This window comes from Ornithorhynchus anatinus, chromosome 12 (assembly GCF_004115215.2).
Source record: "Ornithorhynchus anatinus isolate Pmale09 chromosome 12, mOrnAna1.pri.v4, whole genome shotgun sequence".
NCBI lineage: Eukaryota > Metazoa > Chordata > Mammalia > Monotremata > Ornithorhynchidae > Ornithorhynchus > Ornithorhynchus anatinus.
Genome location: NC_041739.1, coordinates 34,708,021 through 34,732,161, shown reverse-complemented (window position 1 = coordinate 34,732,161; position 24,141 = coordinate 34,708,021). Strand labels below are relative to the sequence as shown.

Sequence of the window (24,141 nt, the reverse complement as noted above, 5' to 3'; positions counted from 1 at the left end):
CACTACTCTCGTTCATTGCGGAGGAGGAGAAGAAGGGCGGCGAGAGGCCTTGGATTCGTAGCTGGACCTGTCCATCAGCGGACCCCGTCCAATGAGGACGAGGGGGCGGGACTAAAGGCGGGGAGCGGCCAATGGGATTCGTCGTTCGGGCCCGCCCCCCCCGCCACTACTACTACTCTCGTTCATTGAGGAGGAGGAGAAGGGCGGGGAGAGGCTCCGGATTCGTCGCTGGAGCTGTCCATCAATGGATGCCGTCCAATGAGGAAGAGGGGGCGGGGATAAAGGCGGGGCGCGGCCAATGGGATTAGTCTCTCGTGGCCGCCCAACTGCTGCTACGATCGTTCATTGAGGAGGTGGAGGACCCTGGCGCGGGGAGACGCCTCGGATTCGTAGCTGGACCTGTCCATCAATCGAAGCCGTCCAATGAGAAGGCGGGGGGCGGGAACAAGGGCAGGGCGCGGCCAATGGGATTCGTCGTTCGGGCCCGCCCAACCGCCACTACTATCGTTCATTGAGGAGGTGGAGAAGGGCGGGTCGAGGGCGGGGAGAGGCTTCAGATTCGTAGCTGGACCTGTCCATCAACGGAAGCCGTCCAATGAGAAGGAGGGGGCGGGGAATAAGGGCGGAGCGCGGCCAATGGGATTCGTCGCTCGGGCCGCCCCCAGCTAACAATAATAATAATAATAATGTTGGTATTTGTTAAGCGCTTACTATGTGCCGAGCACTGTTTTAAGCGCTGGGGAGGATAGAAGGTGATCAGCTTGTCCCACGTGGGGCTCCCAGGCTTCATCCCCATTTGCCAGATGAGGTCACTGAGGCCCAGAGGAAGGGAAGTGACTTGCCCAAGGTCACACAGCTGGCAAGTGGCAGAGCGGGATTCGAACCCACGACTTGGGACTCCCAAGCCCGGGCTCTTTCCACCGAGCCGCGCTGCTGGAGGAGGAGGAGAAGAGAGAGGTAAAAGGCGCCTCCCCGTGCGGGCTTTGCGGGAGGGAGGAGAAATTAGCCCCCTGCTCCCCGGGGGAGGAAGGGCGATAATAATAATAATTAATAATAATAATGATAACAATGTTGGTATTTGTTAAGCGCTCACTATGTGCAAAGCACCGTTCTAAGCGCTCGGGGAGATCCAGGGTCATCAGGTTGTCCCACATGAGGCTCCCAGTCTTCATCCCCATTTTACAGATGAGGGACCTGAGGCCCAGGGAATAATAATGTTGGCATTTAAGCGCTTACTATGTGCAGAGCACTGTGCTAAGCGCTGGGGGAGACAGAGGGTCATCAGGCTGTCCCACGTGAGACTCACAGTCTTCATCCCCAGTTTACAGATGAGGGAACTGAGGCCCAGAGAAGCGAAGTGACTTGCCCAAGGTCACACAGCAGGCAAGTGTCAGAGGCAGGATTAGAACCCACAACCTCTGACTCCCAGGCCCGGGCTCTTTCCACTACGCCACGCTGCATCTCAAGTGCCACACAACAACACACAGACACATCCTTTGCCCACAAGGAGGTCCTAGGTGGGAAATGAAGTCCGACCTGTTTTTTTGGCCCATGAAGGCCGCTTCTGATTTCATTCAATCATATTTATTAATCATGTTGGTATTTGTTCATTCATTCGGTAGTATTTATTGAGCACTTACTAGGTGCAGAGCACTGTACTAAGCGCTTGGATGGTACAAGTCGGCAACAGATGGAGACTGTCCCTGCCCTTTGACGGGCTTACAGTCTAAATCTATTTGTTAAGCGCTCACTAGGTGCCGAGCACTGTTCTAAGCGCTGGGGGAGATCCAGGGTGATCAGGTTGTCCCACGTGGGGCTCACACACTTTTAATCCCCATTTTACAGATGAGGGAACTGAGGCCCAGAGAAGTGACGTGACTTGCCCACGGTCACACAGCTGCCAGGTGGCAGAGCCGGGAGTCGAACTCATGACCTCTGACTCCCAAGCCCGGGCTCTCTCCACTGAGCCACGCAGCGCTTACCACGTGCAGAGCACTGTACTAAGCGTCTGGGCCAGCACAATATAACCAGTTGTTATTCCGCATTCCAGGCCCATAATGAGTTTACCGTCTAGACGGGGAGGCGGACATTAGGGTAAATAAGTAAATTATAAGGCCGTAAGTCTTGCGAGGCCGGGAGGGGCGTTGAATAAAGGGAGCAAGTCAGGCGGATGCAGAAGGAAGTGGGAGAAGAGGAAATGATAATGATTATGGTATTTGTTAAGCGCTTACTACGTGCCAAGCAATATTTTAAGCTCTGGGGTAGATAATAATAATGTCGGTATTTGTTAAGCGCTTACTATGTGCAGAGCACTGTTCTAAGCGCTGGGGTAGACACAGGGGAATCGGGTTGTCCCACGTGGGGCTCACAGTCTTAATCCCCATTTTACAGATGAGGGAACTGAGGCACCGAGAAGTGAAGTGACTTGCCCACAGTCACACAGCTGACAAGTGGCAGAGCTGGGATTCGAACTCATGAGCCCTGACTCCAAAGCCCGTGCTCTTTCCACTGCGCCACGCTGCTTCTCTAAGGAGCAGATCGAATCCCAGCTTTGCCACTTGTCAGCTGTGTGACTGTGGGCAAGTCACTTAACGTCTCTTTGCCTCAGTTACCTCATCTGTAAAATGGGGATTAATAATAATAATAATAATGTTGGTATTTATTAAGCGCTTACTATGTGCCGAGCACTGTTCTAAGCGCTGGGGTAGACACAGGGGAATCAGGTTGTCCCACGTGGGGCTCACAGTCTTCATCCCCATTTTACAGAGGAGGGAACTGAGGCACCGAGAAGTTAAGTGACTTGCCCACAGTCACACAGCCGACAAGTGGCAGAGCTGGGATTCGAACTCATGAGCCCTGACTCCAAAGCCCGAGCTTTTTCCACTGAGCCACGCTGCTTCTCATTAAGGGGATTAAGACTGTGAGCCCCAAGTGGGATAACCTAATTACCCTGTATTTACCCCAGTGCTTAGAACAGTGCTCTGCACATAGTAAGCGCTTAACAAATACCGACGTTATTATTATTATTATTAGAAGGTAATCAGTTGTCCCACGTGGGGCTCACAGTCTTCATCCCCATTTTACAGGTGAGGGAACTGAGGCCCAGAGAAGTGAAGTGACTTGCCCAAGGTCACCCAGCAGACACGCGACAGAGCCAGGATTAGAAGGGCTTAGTGAAGCAGCGTGGCTCAGGGGAAAGAGCCCGGGCTTGGGAGGCAGAGGTCGTGGGTTCGAATCCCGGCTCTGCCACTTGGCAGCTGGGTGACTGTGGGCAAGTCACTTCACTTCTCTGGGCCTCCGTTACCTCATCTGTAAAATGGGGATGAAGACTGTGAGCCCCACGTGGGACGACCTGATTCCCCTGTGTCTCCCCCAGCGCTTAGAACAGTGCTGTGCACATAGTAAGCGCTTAGCAACTACCAACATTATTATTATTAGTGAGGAAAGGCCTCTTGGAGGAGATGCGCCTTTAATAAGGCAGCCCACTTGGCAGCCTCCGCCTTAGAGCTGGGAAGTTTCCCTTGGTGGTCCCCAGCTAACGACCCTCAAATCGCAAAGCCTGCTGGAAAAAGGCATGGGGCGGGGAGTGAAGAGACCTGGGTTCGAGTCCCAGCACCACCGGCCTGCTGCGTGATTAATACAATGGTTTTTAATCAGTCCCCTCTCAGGGTCGCATCTGCAGAGTTTCCAGTCCTCTACCAGTCTCGACTTGGGGAGGGAGAGTCAAGCAGAGGCCTGTCCATTCCGTTCCTAGCTTGGCCAGTGGCTAGCGAGGGGAAGGTCAGCGGCTACCAGTCAAAACTCCCCCGTGCTGGGCAGCAGCGACGTGGGAGAGAGTCGAGGGTGGAGGCTCAAGTTTATTGCGTGGAAGGAAGCGGTGGTAAACCACTTCTGTATTTTTACCGAGAAAACTCTATGGATCCACTACTTATTTTGCTTATTGAGAAGCAGCGTGCCTCAGTGGATAAAGCCTGGGCTTGGGAGTCACAGTTCATGGGTTCGAATCCCGGCTCTGCCACTTGTCAGCTGGGTGACTGCGGGCAAGTCACTTCACTTCTCTGGGCCTCCGTTCCCTCATCTGTAAAATGGGGATTAACGGTGAGCCTCACGTGGGGCCACCTGATTCCCCTCTATCTACCCCAGCGCTTAGAACAGTGCACACAGTAAGCGCTTAACAAATACCAACATTATTATTATTATTATTATTTCCCCACTCCTCAAGATCCTCCAGTGGTTGCCCATCCACCTCGGCCTCAAACAGAAACTTCTCACCATTGGCTTTAAAGCAGTCACCTTGTCCCCTCCTTCCTCACCTGGCTGCAGTTTTACTGTATTGCTATTGTTTTTGTCTGTCCGTCTCCCCCGATTAGACTGTAAGCCCATCAATGGGCCGGGATTGTCTCTATCTGTTGCCGAATTGTCCATTCCAAGCGCTTAGTACAGTGCTCTGCACATAGTAAGCGCTCAATAAATACTATTGAATGAAGGGAACGACTGCAGATAGAGAGCGGGGCGTTCTGGAAGAGATGCCTCCGTGGCGTCTCTACTCGACAGCGTAAGACAAGGCAAAAATTTGATCGCTGCTTGCTGTGTTTTTAAGTAATAATAACGTTGGTATCTGTTAAGCGCTTACTAGGTGCAGAGCACTGTTCTAAGCGCTGGGGGAGACACAGGGTCATCAGGTTGTCCTACATGAGGCTCACAGTCTTCATCCCCATTTTACAGATAACTGAGGCACAGAGAAGTGAAGTGGCTTGCCCACAGTCACCCAGCTGCCAAGTGGCAGAGTCGGGATTCGAACCCATGACCTCTGACTCCCAAGCCCGGGCTCTTTCCACTGAGCCACGCTGCTTCCCTATTATTATAAGAAGACTATTGAGAGGAGGAGTTCATTCCTTGGTTCTCTTTAGGCTCGGACCCAAGTTCTAACTACCCTGTGTTCAGCGAGGAGGTTCTGCCTCATATCTTCCGTTCCATTTCCTTTCGTTCCCTCCTGGAGGGTCTAAAACCCGTCAAAGGGCAGGGACCGTCTCTATCTGTTACCGATTTGTCCATTCCAAGCGCTTAGTACAGTGCTCTGCACATAGTAAGCGCTCAATAAATACTATTGAATGAATAAAGAATAATCGGTCGGGCACTCGAATACCGAATTCTTACTATCCGGGCCACTCCTCAACCTTTTCCGTTTTAAACCGGATACAGAAATCCAAGTTGGTTTCTATTTTTCTCATACATCCTCTTTTTCTGGCCCTTGACCCTTTCCAGATTCTTCTCTGGGCCCTCTCCCTGTTCTCAAATTTCTCAAGAGGGTATTTCACCACACTGCACTAATATTATGTTTTTTAGTAGCCGAGGTCAAGGGGTAAACCAAAATTGCAGTGAAAGCGCATCAAAAACATGAGAGTTATAGTAATTAAAGTAATTAATAATTACTAATAATGGGTGTAGTGCTCCAAGGGCCCAACCCCTTTTGCAGGAAAGAGCATCCAGAGTGGAAACGTTTTTATTTCAAGTGGTGATTTCGCAAAAGACGGATGCCTAAAAATACAGGTTTGGAGAAGCTACTTCCTTAGCTGTAACAATAGCCTATTTTTTTAAATGGCGTTCGTTAAAGACTTAATCCGTGCCAGGCACTGTAATAATAATAATAATAATAATAATGTTGGTATTTGTTAAGCGCTTACTATGTGCCGAGCACTGTTCGAAGCGCTGGGGTAGACATAGGGGAATCAGGTTGTCCCACGTGGGGCTCACAGTCTTAATCCCCATTTTACAGATGAGGGAACTGAGGCACAGAGAAGTGAAGTGACTTGCCCACAGTCACACAGCCGACAAGTGGCAGAGCTGGGATTCGAACTCATGAGCCCGGACTCCAAAGCCCGTGCTCTTTCCACTGAGCCACGCTGCTTCTCCTAATAATGTTGGTATTTGTGAAGCGCTTACTATGTGCCGAGCACTCTTCTAAGCGCTGGGGGAGATACAGGGTCATCAGGTTGTCCCAAGTGAGGCTCACAGTCTTAATCCCCATTTCACAGATGAGGGAGCTGAGGCACTGAGAAGTTAAGTGACTTGCCCAAAGTCACACAGCTGACAAAGCACTGGGGAAGATACAAGATACAGTCCCTGACCCATGTGGGGTTTATAGTCTTAATCCTATTTTACAGATGAAGAAGCTGAGACAAGAGGAGTGAAATGACTTGCCCATGGGTCACACAGCAGATCAATGGCAGAGCCGGGATTAGAGTCTGTTCTTTGAAACAAGCCTACAGAGTTCCACAGAACATGGGGGATGAAGACAGTAATTAGGAGGCTCCACTGCCCTGCCGCCCACCTCCTCACCGTCCCTCGGTCTCGCCCGTCCCGCCGTCGACCCCCGGGCCGCGTCCTCCCGCGGTCCCGGAACGCCCTCCCTCCTCACCTCCGCCAAACTCATTCTCTTCCCCTCTTCGAAACCCTACTTCAAGCTCACCTCCTCCAAGAGGCCTTCCCAGACTGAGCTCCTCTTCTCCCTCTACTCCCTCTGCCATCCCCCCTTCACCTCTCCGCAGCTTAACCCTCTTTTCCCCTCTGCTCCTCCTCCTCTCCCTTCCCCATCCCCTCAGCACCGTACTCGTCCGCTCAACTGTATATATTTTCATTTCTCTATTTATTTTATTAATGAAATGTACATCGCCTCGATTCTATTTAGTTGCCATTGTTTTTACGAGACGTTCTTCCCCTCGACTCTATTTATCGCCATCGTTCTCGTCTGTCCGTCTCCCCCGATTAGACCTTAAGCCCGTCAAAGGGCAGGGACCGTCTCTATCTGTTGCCGACTTGTTCATTCCCAGCGCTTAGTACAGTGCGCTGCACATAGTAAGCGCTCAATAAATACTATTGAATGAATGAATGAATGAATATGTTTGATATCTGGCATCAATTCTATTTGTGGGTTATCCTTCAGAGCTGGGAGAAGCCACCGCCTTCTGACCCTGCCACTATTTCACCAGTGGTATTTATTGAGTGCTAACTGTGTACTGAGCAACTGGAAAAGTAGAACACAACAGAGTTGGTAGTCCCATTCCCTGCTCACAATTTTTCAGTCTGAAGGGGGAGACAGATATTAATAAAAAATAGTATATAATAATAATGTTGGTATTTGTTACTATGTGCAGAGCACTGTTCTAAGCGCTGGGGTAGATACAGGGTAATCAGATTGTCCCACGTGAGGCTCACAGTCTCCATCCCCATTTTACAGATGGGGTAACTGAGGCCCAGAGAAGTGAAGTGACTCGCCCACAGTCACACAGCTGACAAATGGCAGAGCTGGGATACGAACCCATGATCTCTAACTCCCAAGCCCGGGCTCTTTCCACTGAGCCACGCGGCTTCTATAAATAATATATAATTTATAGATAAGTACGTAAGTGCTGCGGGGCAAATACCAAATGCCCAAAGGTCACAGGTCCAATTGCTTAGATGAAATCTCCTGAAATCAGTTTGTTGGTTATATACTAGAAGGGGTAGGAGTGTCCGGGAATTTTTCCTCTGACCTCTTCCTTGAAAACAGAACTGAAGTGGAGTGAATGCTCGGGAGAATCAAAAATAGAAATGGAATCCAGGATCATTGATCATAAGGAGCTTACTCTCTTTCAAAGAGAGACAGGGTTGATTTTATCAATCAACGCTGTTCATCGAGCGCTTACTGTGCTCAGAGCACTCTACTAATCACCTGGGAGAGTAATAATAATAATGTTGGCATTTGTTAAGCGCTTACTATGTGCAGAGCACTGTTCTAAGAGCTGGGTTAGATACAGGGTAATCAGGTTGTCCCACGTGAGGCTCACAGTTAATCCCCATTTTACAGCTGAGGGAACTGAGGCACAGAGAAGTGACGTGACTTGACCACAGTCCCACAGCTGACAAATGGCAGAGCCGGGAGTCGAACCCATGCCCTCGGACTCCCAAGCCCGGGCTCTTTCCACTGAGTGTGAGGAGTACAGTACAACAGAGTTGGTAGACGCATTCCCTGCCGACAGTGAGTTTATAATCTACAGGGGGAAGACAGACATTAATATAAATAAATAACATATAATGTATAATTTATACATAGGTACGTAAGTGTTGTGGGGTGAATGCCAAATGCCCAAAGATCACAGATCCAAGTGCAGATCTTGGAGTGAATGCTTGGGAGAATCAATGAAAGTAAAAGACAGGGTATTTGTCCTTAAGGAACTTATGCTATTTCAAAATTTTTTCCAAAAGGAACTTATACTGTTTCAAAATTTTTCACAAAATTTTTCGCAGTGCGCTTACTGCCTAGTCACTTTAGAGGCAAAAAAAGCGGGTGGTCTTCATGCCCCCATTTCAGGACCCTGCCCTCTCCCGAAATTAAATCTCCTCCCCTCAGGTTATTATCTCCTAACAGCCAGAATGGGAGCTCCTTGAAGACAGGGACTCTGCCCACAGCACTTGTGTATATATGTACATATTTATAATTCTGTTTATATTAATGACGTGTATATATATCTATGATTCTGATTATGTATATTCATGCTGCTGATGCCTGTTTACTTGTTTTGGTGCCTGTCTCCCCCCTTCTAGACTGTGAGCCCATTGTGGGCAGGGATTGTCTCTATCTGTTACTGAATTGTACTTTCCAAGCGTTTAGTACAGTGCTCTGCACACAGGAAATGCTCAATAAATGCAACTGAATGAATAAGCACAATGACATTATTGTCCTCTCCCAAGCATTAGTAAATAGCTCTGCCGATGGCAGGCACTCAACCAAGTCTGTTGATTGATTGACCTTGGACAAGCTGGCACTTCCTTGAAGCGGAAGGGTTGCATCTCAAGTAGCATCTCAGGCTGAGGCAGGGTGGGTCCTCTCACTGATAATAATAATAATAAGAATAATAATAATAATTGTGGTACTCGTTAAGCACTTACTAAGTGCCAGGCACTCGACTGAGCAATGGGCCGGATACAAGCAGATCGGGTTGGACAGAGTCCGTGTCCCAGGTGGGGCTCACGGTCTCAATCCCCATTTTACAGATGAGGCAACTGAGGCCCAGAGAAGTGAAGTGACTTGCCCAAGGTCACAGAGCAGACAGCAGAGCTGGGATTAGAACCCATGACCTTCTGACTCCTTCATTTTTCCCCTACCCCCTCTCCCTTTTGCATTACCCTTTCATTCATTCGCATTTATTGAGCGCTTACTGTGTGCAGAGCACTGTACTAAGCGCTTGCACTTGGATTTATACTCTTTATTCAGCCCTCCAGCACTTATGTACCTATCTGAAATTTATTTTAATGTCTGTCTCCCCCTCTAGGCTGTAAGCTCGTTGTGGGCAGGGAACACGTCTACCAACCCTATTTCTCGTACTCTCCCGAGGCCTTAGCACAGTGCTCTGCGCACAGTAAGCACTCAGTTAATACCATTGATCGACTGCAGTCCCTGCAATCGATGAGAAGCAGAGCTGCCCAAGAACTTAAGAGCTTTGAGTCTTACGTTCAGGCCTCAGATCCAGCGTGATTTCTCCTCTGTTATCTTCAAATGGAAAAGTGATTCCCTACCTTTCATTCAGTCGTATTTATTGAGCGCTGACGGTGGGCAAAGCACTGTGCTAAGCGCTTGGGAGAGTACCATACAAGAGCAAATGACACATTCCCTGTCCTCAAGGAGTTCAATGTCTAGACGGATAAAGGGCACGGCCGGAGAGATGATGCTTCTCTGAAGAAATCCAACTCCAGGAACTGTTTGCTACAGGGTGTGGCCTGTGTGTGTCAAACGCTAGCCACTGCCAAAAGTCCCCGAAAGGAGTGACACAATCTTTTTCTGAGCTTGCCTCTGTTGTTTGCTTTTTGTCTCCCGTCACTTCCTGAAACCGTGCTCGTTTCCAAGAAGCAGAGTTCTTCCAAACAGCTTTTTTTTCAAAAAAAACAATCCGTCTTTGGATCTTTTTTCTTTTCTTTTTTCCCTCCCGTCGTCTTCCTGCAACCAAATCAGTTTACAAGAAGCAGGGCCCTTCCAGCCGACTGTAACGAAACCCCCCCGTCTCTTCTTAACTTCCGTGCGTGAAGTGAGATTTTTCTGTTCTCCGTGAAAAGGTAAGTCCAGTTCCAACTTGTCGTTCTGTCCTCTTGATTCCACCCCGACCCAGGCCGCGATGTATTTCCTCAAGGTCACGATAGATCCTGTCAGCGTGCCCCAAAGGACAAGGCGAGAATCCGGTGGTTTGTCAGCTGTGTGACTCTGGGCAAGTCACTTCATTCATTCAATAGTATTTATTGAGCGCTTACTATGTGCAGAGCACTGTACTAAGCGCTTGGAATGAAAAATCAGTAACAGAGACAATCCCTGCCCTTTGACGAGCTTACGGTCTAATCGGGGGAGACAGCTTCACTTCTCAGTGCCTCAGTTACCTCATCTGTAAAATGGGGGTCAAAACTGTGAGCCCCACGTGGGACAACCCGATCACCTTGTATCCCCCCAGCACTTAGAACAGTGCTTTGCACATAGTAAGCACTTGACAAATACCACCATTATTATCATTATTGTTATTATTATTATATTGTCTCGCGGGGAGAAGGGTGACTCATAATCTCTAGCCACTTTCAGCTTGAAACCGACAGGTAACTGTTTACTTCCTTTGATTCAAAAGGATACATAAACAGTCTGCGTCAGCAGGGAAATCCATAAAGTTAGAAAAGACGAAACTAAATGAATTGACTTTCACCTAGAGTGTCTTTATGGTGGTTTTTATGAGAGTATCACTGGCTTTTTCTGGAAAATTACAGATGGTGGCATTGGGAAGAGTTCACTCCTGTAAAATCCATGAGAAACATATGATTGGGAGTGTCAGTTACACTCGGAGCCGGTGTCCCCGATAGTTGATGCTCCATCGCCCAGGTGTGCACCCCCAACTCTATCTCCCCCTTCTCTCGTCCTCTCTCTTTCGTTTTTAGAGAAGTGGGTCTGGAAATGCATTTGGAGTGTCATAGAATTGGAAGTGAGCAGCAGAACGGTTTATGGGAATAGCGCAGTGGTGAGCAGGAAGATCGTGGGATGAGATGAATGCTGGAGGCGGCTGTCGGCGTCAAACATGGAATTCATAGGGCAGGAGCTCTGATCCAGGGCCAGAGAGATCACAGGCTTAGAAAGAAACTCTCAAATCGCATAACAGGAAAGGTCGGGGGCACTGCCTTTGCAGAAGCAGCACGGCACAGTGGATAGAGCAAGGGGCCGGGGATCAGAAGGTCATGGGTTCTAATTCCGCTCCGCCACTTGTCAGCTGTGTGACCTTGAGCAAGTCGCTTCACTTCTCTGTGCCCCAATTATCTCATCTGGAAAATGGGGATTGAGACTGTGAGCCCCAAGTGGGACAGTGTCCAACCCGATTTGCCTGTATCCCCTGTAATAATAATAATAATAATGGTGGTATTTGTTTTAAATGCTTACTATGTTATGCTTAGAACTTACTGTCCTAAGCGCTGTGGTAGAAATAGGGTAATCAGATTGTCCCATGAGATGCTCACAGTCTTAGTCCCCATTTTACAGATGAGGTAACTGAGGCCCAGAGAAGTGAAGTGACTTGCCCACAGTCACACAGCTGACAAGTGGCAGAGCTGGCATTCGAACTCATGACCTCTGACTCCAAAGCCCGTGCTCTTTCCACTGAGCCACGCTGCTTCTCTGAAGCAAAATGACTTGCCCACAGTCACACAACTGACAAGTGGCAGAGTCGGGATTCGAACCCATGACCTCTGACTCCCAAGCCCGGGCTCTTTCCACTGAGCCACACTGCTTCCCATAAATAATAACAATGGCATTTGTTAAGTGCTTACTATGTGCAAAGCACAGTTCTAAGCTCTGGGGGGGATACAAGGTCATCAGGTTGTCCCACGTGGGGCTCATAGTTTTAACCCCCATTTTACAGACGAGGTAACTGAGGCACAGAGAAGTGAAGTGACTTGCCCAGAGTCGCACAGCTGACAAGCAGCGGAGCCGGAGTTAGAACTCATGACCTCTGACTCCCAAGCCTGGCCTCTTTCCCCTGAGCCACGCTGCTTCTCTTCACTGTAGCGCTTTGTACAGTGCCTGCCTGGCACAATAACAAATGCCACAGTTTATTATTATTATTATTATTATTCAGGGCTATTTCCTCTCTTCAAATTAGTCAAAGTTACCTTCAGAGCTCTCCTTAAAAGCCCCCTCCTCCATGAGGCACTCTGTGATTAATCATTACCTATGTGATGATGTTATCTCATCAGACTGTATAACACTGGAATGTATATTTGCTCGGCTATTCCTTTAATTGCCTGCATTTCCTTGCAGAGGAAATTGACTGGAGACCCTGAACTCTCCCATCTCCCATGAGAAGCAGCGTGGCTCAGTGGAAAGAGCCCGGGCTTGGGAGTCCGAGGTCATGGGTTCGAATCCCGGCTCTGCCGCTTGACAGCTGTGTGACTGTGGGCAAGTCACTTCACTTCTCTGGGCCTCAGTTCCCTCATCTGTAAAATGGGGATGAAGCCTGTGAGCCTCACGTGGGACAACCCGATGACCCTGTATCTACCCCAGTGCTTAAAACAGTGCTCTGCACATAGTAAGCACTTAATAAATACCAACATTATCATTATTATTATTATCACACTTGACAACCCACCATCCTCCTTTCTCTCAAGGCCACAAATGGGCATTTCCCTCCACTTCTCCCACTCTTTCAACTCCCATATTCAATCTGTTGAAAAATTCTCTGTTCTTCCTCCAGGGAATTTCCAGAATTGCTCTTTCATCTTCAGGCAAACTGTCATCACGTTGATCCCGCCATCCTGACTCAACTACCCTTTGACCTCTTCGCTGATCTCCCTGCCTCCGGTCTCTCCCTTCTCCCATCACTCACAGTTTGTACACTTTATTCCTATCAAGCCAGATGATTCATTGTGCCTCATTCTCTTCTCTTCGGCCCCCAGCCTCTTGCTCACACCCTTCCATCTGCCTGGAATTCCCTACCCCTTCACATCCAACCCGCCACCGATTTTCACCACTTCGAGGGTCCTTCTGAAATCATATCTCCCCCGGGAAGACTTCCAGGTTTAATAATTATAGTTGTGGTATTTGCTCAGTGCTTACTATGTGCCAGGCACTGTACTAAGCACTGGGGTGGTTACAAGTAAACGGGTTGAACACAGTCCCTGCCCTACATGGGGCTCACTGTCTCAATCCCCATTTTACAGATGAGGTAACTGAGGCCCAGAGAAGCAAAGTGACTTGCCTAAGGTCACACGGCGGACAAGTGGCAGAGTCGGGATTAGAACCCATGACCTTCTGATTCCCAGGCCCATGCTCTATCCACTACGACCTGCTGCTCCAATCTCTGGTCTCCACACCTTATGTCCCCATGGCCATTTCGGAACTTTCAGAGTACTCACAACCCCGATTACACTTCTGCACATATCTTTATTCCTCCTCTATGTAATCATTCCACTGTCTCCCTCACTAGTTTGTCGGCTCCTTCATTCATTCAATCCTATTTATCGAGCGCTTGCTGTGTGCAGAACATCATACTAAGGCTTGGGAGAGTACAAAATAACAATAAACTGACACATTCGCTGCCCACAATGAGCTTACTGTCTCCTTGATGGCAGAGATTGTGTCTACTAAGCCTTTTGAATTCTCCTAAGTGTTTAAAGTGCTCGTCAAACAGTAATTATGCAGTATTTACTATTGATTGATTGATTATGTTATCCCTTTTCTCATTACTAAGGTAATCAAGAGTTGGCTACATTGAAAACCAGACGATTACACCTGTTTACTTTATTAATTATTTTTCCTCTCCTTGCCTGGTTGTTTTGTTGTTGTTGTTTTTTTGGACGGGGGGAGGTTGTTTCCATTTTTTTCTGCAATGTCATTGCTCTCTTCCTCACTCCAACCTCATAAATTTAAATCATCTCAGTAGATGGAAGACTGCCAGTAAAGACTTTCCAAAATAACCACTGTAAAACAGAGCAAAAGTGTTCTGCCCCTGTATCATTCCCATAACTCTAGTAAATTACAAACAGCAATAATAATAATAATAACAGTATTTGTTAGGTGCTTGCTATATGTCAAGCACTGTTCTAAGAGCTAGGGTAGATACAAGTTAATCAGGTTGGACACAGTCCCTGTCCCTCATGGGGCTCACAGTTTTGATCCCCATTTTACAGATGAGGTAACTGAGGCACAGAGAAGTTAAGGGACTAGCCCAAGGTCACGCAGCAGTAGACAAGTGGCGGAGCTGGGATTAGAACCCAGGCCTGACTTCTGACTCCCAGGCCCATGCTATATGCATTAGGACAGACTGCCACATATGATCATAGATTAAACGTTGAGAGTTAGAACATTGAAATGCGTTTAGTAACTATAAAATGAGACCTCTTGAGGCAGCTCTTGAAAATCTGTGGAAACATGTCCAGCTAAATTTTCTCTTTGGAAATCAATCTACTTCTAGTTATACTTATTATTATTATATAATTATACTTTTAATATATATAAGTATATATATATATATAAGTGTCCCGTTATCATTTGTCTGGGTCATTTCTTGTGTCCGGGACCAAGTTGAAGAAAGCACCCTGGATCCTAGTAGATCTTGAGGCTGGATTCATTCATTCATTCAACCTTATTTATTGAGCGCTTACTGTGTGCAGAGCACTGTACTAAGCACTTGGGGGAGTGCAATATAACAATAAAAAGACATTCCCTGCCCACAATGAGCTTACAGTCTAGAGAGTGAGACGGACATTCATAAGAACAAATAAATAAATTACAGGTATGTACATAAAATGCCATGTAGCTGGGAGGAGGAGCAGAGGGAAAAGGGGGGCTCAGTCTGGGAAGACCTCTCGGAGGAGGTGAGCTCTCAGTAGGGCTTTGAAGAGGGGGAGAGAATTAGGCGGAGGTGAGGAGGGAGGGCATTCCGGGACAGCGGGAGGACGTGGGCCAGGGGTCGACGGCGGGACAGGTGTGAACGGGGGACCGTGAGGAGGTGAGCGGCAGAGGAGCGGAGTGTACGGGGTGGCCGGTAGAAAGAGAGAAGGGAGGTGAGGTAGGAGGGGGCGAGGTGATGCGGAGCTTTGAAGCCAAGAGCGAAGATTTTTTGTTTCTTGCGGAGGTCGATAGGCAACTGGAGGTTTTTGAGGAGGGGAGTGACATGCCTAGAGCGTTTCTGTATGAGGAGGGAGAGCAGGACATGGGCAAGGGGTCAGCAGCGAGACAGGGGAGATCGAAGCACAGTGAACAGATTAGCCGAAGAGGAGCAAAGTGTGCGGGCTGGGTTGTAGAAGGAGAGAAGCGAGTTGAGGTGGGAGGGGGAAAGGTGATGGACTGCTTTAGAGCCAATGGTGAGGAGTTTTTGTTTGTTGCGGCGATGAATGGGCACCCACTGGAGATTTTTGAGGAGTGAGGAAACATGGCCTGAACATTCTGGGCAACAGAATGAAGTATGGACTGGAGTGGACAGAAGGCTGGAGGCCCCGATCAGTTCGATGGGGAGACAGGAGTCGGGGAAGTCAGCGAAAAGGTCGATGCAGATGTCAAGGTGGGATTTAAGTGCTCGGTTCAAGAGGGTAGCAGTTTGGATGGAAAGGAAAGGGCAGATTTTAGCGATGCTGTGAAGGTAGAACTGACGAGATTTCGTGACAGAGGGAATGTGCGGGTTGTACGAGAGAGATGAGTGGAAGATAATGCCAAGGTTACAGGCTTGTGAGATAGAGAGGATAGTGGCATTGTCTACAGTGATGGGAAAATAGTCATTTGTAATCTCTATACCCTCAATTTCCCTTCCTGCGCAACTTCAGTACCATCTAAGCACTTACCCAAGTACTCGCAACTCTCCCACCTCTCCCAGAGGTATTTATGCTACACCTCATTACTGCCTCCCATCTGTAATGTCCTTAGTATCTGTTCCTCCGTGGGCCGCCTCCCCAACCCGCTGTAGATCGTATGTTCCTTGAAGAAGGGGATAACGATTACTACCGCTGTTATATTCTCCCAAATGCTTAGTACAGTGCTCTTCGCACAGTAGGCATTCAATAAATACTCTTGGTTAACTGATGATAGGTGTGCTGTAATTGAGACAATAGATATAAATGAGTCATACAGATAAATGCGTAAGCAGTGACTGCTGGAATGGATAATAATAATAATAATAGTAATAGTAATAGGATGGGATGAACCCCTTTCGACTGTAAGCTCATTGTGGGCAGGGAATGTTTCTATCAACTCTGTTGCATTGTACTCTCCCAAACTCGTAGTATAATAATAATAATGGTGGTATTTGTTAAGTGCTTACTATCTGCCAAGTAATCATGTTGGAATTTGTTAAGCGCTTATTATGTGCCGAGCACTGTTCTAAGCACTGGGGTAGATACAGGGTAATCAGGTTGTCCCATGTGAGGCTCACGGTTAATCCCCATTTTACAGATGAGGGAACTGAGGCACAGAGAAGTCAAGTGACTTGCCCACAGTCACACAGCTGACAAGTGGCAGAGCAGGGATTCTAACTCATGACCTCTGACTCCCAAGCCCGTGCTCTTTCCACTGAGCCATGCTGCAAGTATTGTACTAAACTCTGGGCAGATACAAGCAAATTGGGTTGGACACAGGCCCTGCCCCACCTGGAGCTCACAGTCTTAATCCCCATTTTAAGATGAGGTAACTGAGGCCCCGAGAAGTGATAGGACTTGCCTCAGGTCACGGTAGACAAGTGGAGGAGCTGGGATTAGAACTCATGGCCTAATCATTCCCAGGTCCCTGATTTATCCACCAGTATAGGTTCTGCACACAGTAAATGCTCAATGAACACCGCTGATTCATTGTTTTTTATGACATTTGTGAAGGCTTACTATGCGCCAGGGACAGTACTAGACGCCGGGGTAGAGTCCTCTCTCAGGTGAGGGTGTGGTTGGAAGTCCTACGTGCAGCTCTGTTGGGGTAATCGAAATCTCCCGGAAATCTCACACCTGAGTGGTAGGACTGGTAACTAACTCTCCTTAGATGACTAAGCCTGTCTCCTCATCAGACCGAGACGTGGCAGAACGGAAGAAAAAGGACAGCACACTGCACGAAGGACCGACTTTCTGATTATGCACAGGAAAGGAGGCTGTAAGCTCTTTGTGGGCAGAGGATGTGTCTGTTGAGTGTCGCATTGTATCTTCCCAAGTGTTTAGTGCAGTGCTCTGCACACAGCAAGCGCTCGATAGAACGAATGAAAACCCATGAAACTGTTAATGCGTGAGAAATGAAAATATAAAGGGAAAGTGAGAAGTCAAGATCACATCACTGTGGCTCTACTGAGCCCTGTTCTGAAGATCTATCTCACCACAGGTCACCACCACTGTTGAAGCATCGAAGAATAAGCTTTGACAGCGAACCTGAAAACAAGAAGTCGTCTCCAGGAGGTGTCTCCTCCTCCTTTGGAGCTTTTCCTCTTAACTGGGAATATTAACAAGAAAATATCAAGAAGAACCGGCCGGGGTGAGTCACCCTTGCTCCCAGTGTCCTTCTCTACTGTCCTACTCATTCCTATGCGGAGCAGAAGTGATTGTGCTTGGGTGACCTGCCCAGTTTGGGGGTTGTTTTAAAAATGATATCTAAGTGCTTACTATGTGCCAGGCACTGTACTGAGCTCTGGGGCAGCTACAAGATAGGTTGGACAGAGTCCCTGTCCCACACAGGGCTCACGGTCTTAATCCCCATTTTACCAATGAGATAACTGAGTCAAGAGAAGTTAAGAGATTTGCCTAAGGTCACAGAAAGGACTGGCAGAGCTGAGATTAGAACCCAGGTCCTCTGACTCCCAGACCCGGGTTTTTTCTCCTGTTAGGCCACGCTGCTTCTCCACAGTGTCTCGGATCTGGGCTGCCGACGGGCAGCCAGGATTTGGCCAGCAGAATCATCCCTCAGTCCCACCAGGAGAGAGACCCTTATCACTGACACTTTCCTCCTCGTCGTGGAAGTTTTCATCCTCAGCCCACCGACTTCGGTACTTCCTGTCCCACGGGGTTAGCGCGCTGCTCTTCTTGAGCCGTATTTGCACCTGCCCAAGTGTCAGTTTTGAACATGGAAGATAGCTGTGTAGAAAGACAAAGAGAACTGGAGCCTCATAATCATTGTGGAAATTATCAAGCACTTACTATGTGCAAAGCACTGAACTTAGCACTAGGGTAGGTGCAAGGTAATCAGGTAGAACACAGTTCCTTGTCCCACATGGGGCTCACAGTAGATGTAGGAGGGGACATAGGTTTTTAATCTCCATTTGCAAATGAGAAAACAAAGATCCAGGGAAGTGAAGTGACTTGTCCGAGGTCACACAGCAGGCAAGTGACAGAACTGAGATTAGAACTCAGTCCCTCTGACTTCCAGGCTGTGGCTTTTCCACAACTCTTCTTTAAAGCCTTTTTTCCACTCATGATGCTTTCCATTTGCTACCATTTTTTTCCTCAAGTCCATCCTGTTCCATGACATCCAGACACCCATTTCTTCCCCCCAAGTTTTTTTTTCCTCCCCATCCTTCTCTGGCTATGATATTTATTAGCAAGGATATTTATTAAGAACAGTGCTCTGCATTGTTCTAGGTACGAGGGCAAATTACAAGATTATCAGCGAGTCCCTCAGTGACTCACAAACTGAGAGAGAGCGCGGGTATCTTATCCCCCATTTTACAGATGAGGAAACTGAGACTCAAGGCGTTAAGTGTCTTCCTCAAGGTCAAGGAGCGGGGTTATGCATGGGTACATGACAGAACTCAGGTCTCCTGATTTCCCCATCTTGTGTTCATTTATTCTCTGCAGGCACTTGGCAATTTGTCAGAAAGGCTTAGCACAACTCTGGAATCCCAGCTCTGCCACTTGTCTTCTGTGTGACTGTGGGCAAGTCACTTTTAACTTCTCTGTGCCTCAGTGACCTCATCTGTAAAATGGGGATTAAGACTGTGAGCCTCATGTGGGACAACCTGATGACCCTGCATCTACCCCAGCGCTTAGAACAGTGCTCCGCACATAGTAAGCGCTTAACGAATACCAACATCGATTAGGGCTCTTTTTCACATCCTTGCGTTGCTTCTTCCTTCGCGGATGAGAAGCAGAATCTCTTGATTTGGTTGAGTCTTCTCTAATCATTGCAAAGCCACCGGATAGATTTCCCCTTCCCTGTCAGACGCCTTCCGTGATTTCTGGATTAGTATTTAGTTAGCAATTATTTTCCCATGGTTGCAGGGTTTGTGTTTATTTTTGGCCTCGGGAGTTTTTGCAAATTAGAACTGATTAGAACGGTGTGAACACAAATATTGGGTCAACCGGGAGCTGTTGAATGTGCTTCAAACACATAGGAGAGCAGAGATGAGTTAATTTGGGCTGGACGCATCTCCTACTCCCCGCTAAACTCTCTGATCCAGCCCAATCACCAGTGCTGCCATTGCAAAACCCTTGAGGGCCGGGATCATGTCTACCAAATTTACTTCATTTATTCTTTCAATCGTATTTATTAAGCACTTACTGGGTGCAGAGTACTGTGTTAAGTTCTTGGGAAAGTACAATGCAGCGATAAAGAGTGACAATCCCTGTCCTCAACGAGCTCACAGTCAGGGAGGGAAGGGAGGGGAGACAAACATCATTAATAATAATAATAATGTTGGTATTTGTTAAGCGCTTACTATGGGCAGAGCACTGTTCTAAGCGCTGGGGTAGATACAGGGTAATCAGGTCGTCCCACGTCTCACAGTTAATCCCCATTTGACAGATGAGGTAACTGAGGCACAGAGAAGTTAAGTGACTTGCCCACAGTCACACAGCTGACAAGTGGCAGAGCTGGGATTCGAACGACATCAATATAAATAAATAATAATAATAATAATAATGTTGGTATTTGTTAAGCACTGTTCTAAGCGCTGGGGTAGATACAGGGTCATCAGGTTGTCCCATGTGAGGCTCACAGTCTTCATCCCCATTTTACAGATGAGGTAACTGAGGCACAGAGAAGCGAAGTGACTTGCCCGCAGTCACCCAGCTGATAAGTGGCAGAGCAGGGATTCGAACCCATGACCTCTGACTCCCAAGGCCGGCCTGTTTCCACTGAGTCACGCTGCTTCTCATGTATATATTCATTCATTCAATAGCATTTATTGAGCGCTTACTATGTGGAGAGCACTGTACTAAGCGCTTGGAATGGACAAATCGGTAACAGATAGAGACAGTCCCTGCCGTTTGATGGGCTTTACAGTCTAATCGGGGGAGACGGACAGACAAGAACAATGGCAGTTATATCTATTATACATAAGACATACATATATTATACATATGTGTGTATATATATATATATATACATACATACATAAATTATAGACAGATCCCTAAGTGTTGTGAGGCCTGGAGAAGGGGGAAGAGCAAAGGGAGTAAGGGCGATGCAGAAGTGGGTGGGAGATGAGTGGGAGAGAGTGCTCTCCCAAGTGCTTAGAACAGTGCTCTGCCCTGTGTAATAAATCGATCAATAAAGACCATCGATCGATTCCAATGAAGACAAATTTACTAATTTTCAGTTCTGACTTCTCCCCGCAAGGGGACGCCAATGATATAGAAAAAAAAACCTGCTTTGGGGGGCGAAGTTGTCTCGAATTTCTTGATTTCCCTCCTGAGAATTTCCATTCACGTATTGAAAACTCCCACACGGCCCCGTTAAGACGAAGAAATCATTCATATGGTAAATGTGTGAATCCAGACCACATGCTTAAAGTAGCACCTTTTAAAAAAGAACAACTCAGAAACGACTGAGTTAGATGTTCACACTTTTTTATGCGATTTGTTAAGCACTTAACTATGTGCCCGGCGTTGTACTGAGCACTGGGGTAGATAGAAGCTAATCAAGTTGGTCACAATCCATGTCCCACATAGGGCTAATAGTCTTAATCCCCAATTTACAGATGAGGTAACCGAGGCACAGAGAAGTTAAGTGGTTTGCCCAAGAACATATAGCTAATAAGTGGCAGAGTAGGGATTAGAACCCAGGTCCTTCTGACTCGCAGGTCTTCTGCCTACTGAAACTTTATAAATGAGTGTCCATTCGTGGAGGAGAAGCAGCTTGGCTCAGTGGAAAGAGCCCGGGCTTGGGAGTCGGAGGTCATGGGTTCGAATCCCGGCTCTGCCACTTGTCGGCTGGGTGACTGTGGGCAAGTCACTTCGCTTCTCTGGGCCTCAGTTCCCTCATCTGTAAAATGGGGATTAACTGTGAGCCCCACGTGGGACCACCTGATTATCCTGTATCTACCCCGGTGCTTAGAACAGTGCTCTGCACATAGTAAGCGCTTAACAAATAACCAACATTATTATTATTAATAATGATAATCCTCTGCCCCCGCACCTTCACCTCTCCTCAGCTAAGCCCCCTTCCCCCACCTTCCCCTCTGCTCCTCCCCCTCTCCCTTCCCCTCAGCACTGTGCTCATCTACTCATTAGTATATATTTTTATTACCCTATTTATTTTGTTAATGAGATGTACATCCCCTTGATTCTATTTATTGCTATTGTTTTTGTCTGTCTCCCCCGATTAGACTGTAAGCCCCTCAGTGGACAGGGATTATCTCTATCTGTTGCCGAATTGTACATTCCAAGCGTTTAGTACAGTGCTCTGCACATAGTAAGCGCTCAATAAATACTATTGGATGAGTGAATGAATAATCGTGGTATTTATTAGGCGATTACTCTGTACAAAGCAATGGGGTGGATACAAGGAAATTAGGTTGGATACAGTCCCTGTCCCGCGTGGGGCTCAGAGTCTTAATCCCCATTTTACAGAAGAGGTAACTGAGGCACAGAGAAGTAGAGTGACTTGCCCGAGGCACACAACAGACAAGTGGCAGAGCCGGAATTAGAACCCATGACCTTCTGATTCCCTGATTCCAAGAGGCTGAAGAGACCCTACGAGATTCCCGCAGAGACAGTTTGGCCCATCAGGCATTTGCAAGGACGCAGTAGCTGGTATAGAATATGGGAAGGAAAGGAGGAAAGAGAAAGAAGTAGAGTTAATAGGAGCTAACTTTCTCAGTTATGGATCTTTCCAGTCAATCAATGGTATTGCTATTTGCTATTTGCAGAGCACTGTACTGAATGCTTGGGCGATTGCCCAATTTTGCTGACTACTGAAATGGGACTTGGACTCACACCCTTTATTCACCCCTCCCTCAGCCCCACAGCATTTCTGTACTTATCCACAATTTATTTATTCCTATTAATGTCTGTCTACCCCTCTAGACTGTGAGCTTATTGTGGTCCGGGAATGTGTCTATCCACCTCTGTTATGTCGTACTCTCCCAACCACTTAGTACAGTGCTCTGCACACAGTAAGCGCTCAATAAATGCGATTGAATGAATTGGATGAGCGACTGATAGGCTGCTGGGCTGTGTATGGAGTGTCTGAACCTCACTCTAACGGGCCCTGAAATTTCTGTCTAGGAAGGGCAGTTTCTTGGTGCCACTGATTCCTGGTGCATCTTTGCATTTTCCTCAACAAAGCAGTTGACTGAAAATAAGGTCATCTGAAGCAGTCCTGTTTGTAATTTAACAAAGATGCCCGGCCGCCGGATATAGACAGAGCCTTGGGAAGAGTCTCTGGCACACTATACAACCCGTATTCTGATGTGACTTACGAAAGGTTGAATTTTTCAAAAGCGGTGTTTGAAGCAGTGTGGCCTAGTGGGGAAAACACTGGCCTGAGAATCAGAGGACCTGGGTTCGAATCCCGGCTCTGTCCCTTTGGGCAAGTCACTTGACTTCTCTGTGCCTCATTGACCTCAACTGTTAAATGGGATTGAAGACTGTGAGCCCCATGTGGGACACGGACTGTGTCCAACCTGACTGGCTTGTATCTACCCTAGCGCTTAGTAAGGTGCTTGACCCACAGTGAGTGCTTAACAAATACCACGAGAAAAATCATTAGGACTTATTGAACACTTACTCGTGCAGAGCACTGTACTATCCAGCTCCCTCCCAGACCAAATTTAAAAACGATGGCTCCAAACAGGCCCTCCACTGACCAGGAGGGACCCTGCCTGGTGGTGTAACCCAGAGCTGTCCGAGGAAGCCGTCACCGCCATATTAGCCTTTTCTCCAGACCGAATCTGATGCTGTGAGTTCATCACCTTCTGAAATCATTTATATAGGTAGATCGGTTCAGTTCTCACCTCCTACTCTATTTCACCTCCTCTGAATATCCCCAATCTCCTGTTTCCCCTAGTGCTGGTCTGAAGAGATGGGCTTAGCCTCAGGGCGCTAAGGAAGGTAACAAGGCCCACCTCCTCCAAGAAGTCTCCCCTGACTAAGCTCTCCTCTTCTCCCACTCCCTTTTGAGCTGCCCTTACTTGCTCCATCATTTATCTTCCCTCCCATCCCCACAGCACACATGCATATATCTGTATATCGCTGTAATTTATTTAATTCATTTACATTAATGTCTGCCTCCCCTTCTAGACTGTGAGCTCACTGTGGGCAGGAATGTGTCTGTTTGTTTTCATGTTGTATTCTCCCAAGTGCTTAGTATAGTGCTTTGCACACAGTAAGCACTCAATAAATACGACTGAAGGCATCAAAGAACCAAGGATGGTCTCGCTGCCCTAGGAGTAGCCTCATTGCCTGCCTCTGTTTCCCTCCTCCAACTCCCTTTCACCTTCTCTCTCCTTTCTCCCTCCTCCACCATCTGTCAAGTTTCCTGACCTCTGTAAGCCTTCCTGAGACTGTCAATGGCCTTTCTCTAGCTTGCTGGGGGCCGGGAACCGTCCGTTGATTGTTATAATATACTCCGAGCGCTCAGTACAGTGCTCAGCACATAGGAAGCACTCGCTAATACGATTGAATGAATGAATGAAGCTTCCACTCTTATGCATACAGGGCCAGTAACTTGGCTGGGATAGGGATTGGATGGAGAGAGAAGGCTTATCAACCGATGGCTTTTATTGAGTGCTTACTGAGTGCAGAGCACCGTACTAAGTGCCTGGGAGTGTACAATGCGACAAAGTTGGTAGATGTGTCCCCCACCCACAATGAGCTTACAGTCTGTGTAACTGCCCCCAGCGGGTCTGGGGAGATGGGAGTCATGGCACCAAGATTAATCCAGCCCTGATCTCTGAAGCAAATAAA

General features: G+C 47.7%; 1 protein-coding gene across 3 annotated transcripts in view; it reads left to right on the top strand.

Annotated features, from left to right (window-relative positions):
- Positions 1-9,859: 9,859 nt before the first annotated feature.
- ALPK1 (alpha kinase 1) overlaps positions 9,860-24,141 on the top strand; it is a 102,796-nt gene continuing 88,514 nt past the window's right edge. For 2 of the 3 annotated variants that reach the window (XM_039913811.1, XM_029076353.2), the window contains exons 1-2: positions 9,860-10,089; positions 17,345-17,494. The gene's annotated coding sequence lies outside the window, so the exon portion shown is untranslated. The remainder of the gene's footprint in view (positions 10,090-17,344; positions 17,495-24,141) is intronic. The other variant, XM_001507300.5, reaches the window with a different exon arrangement.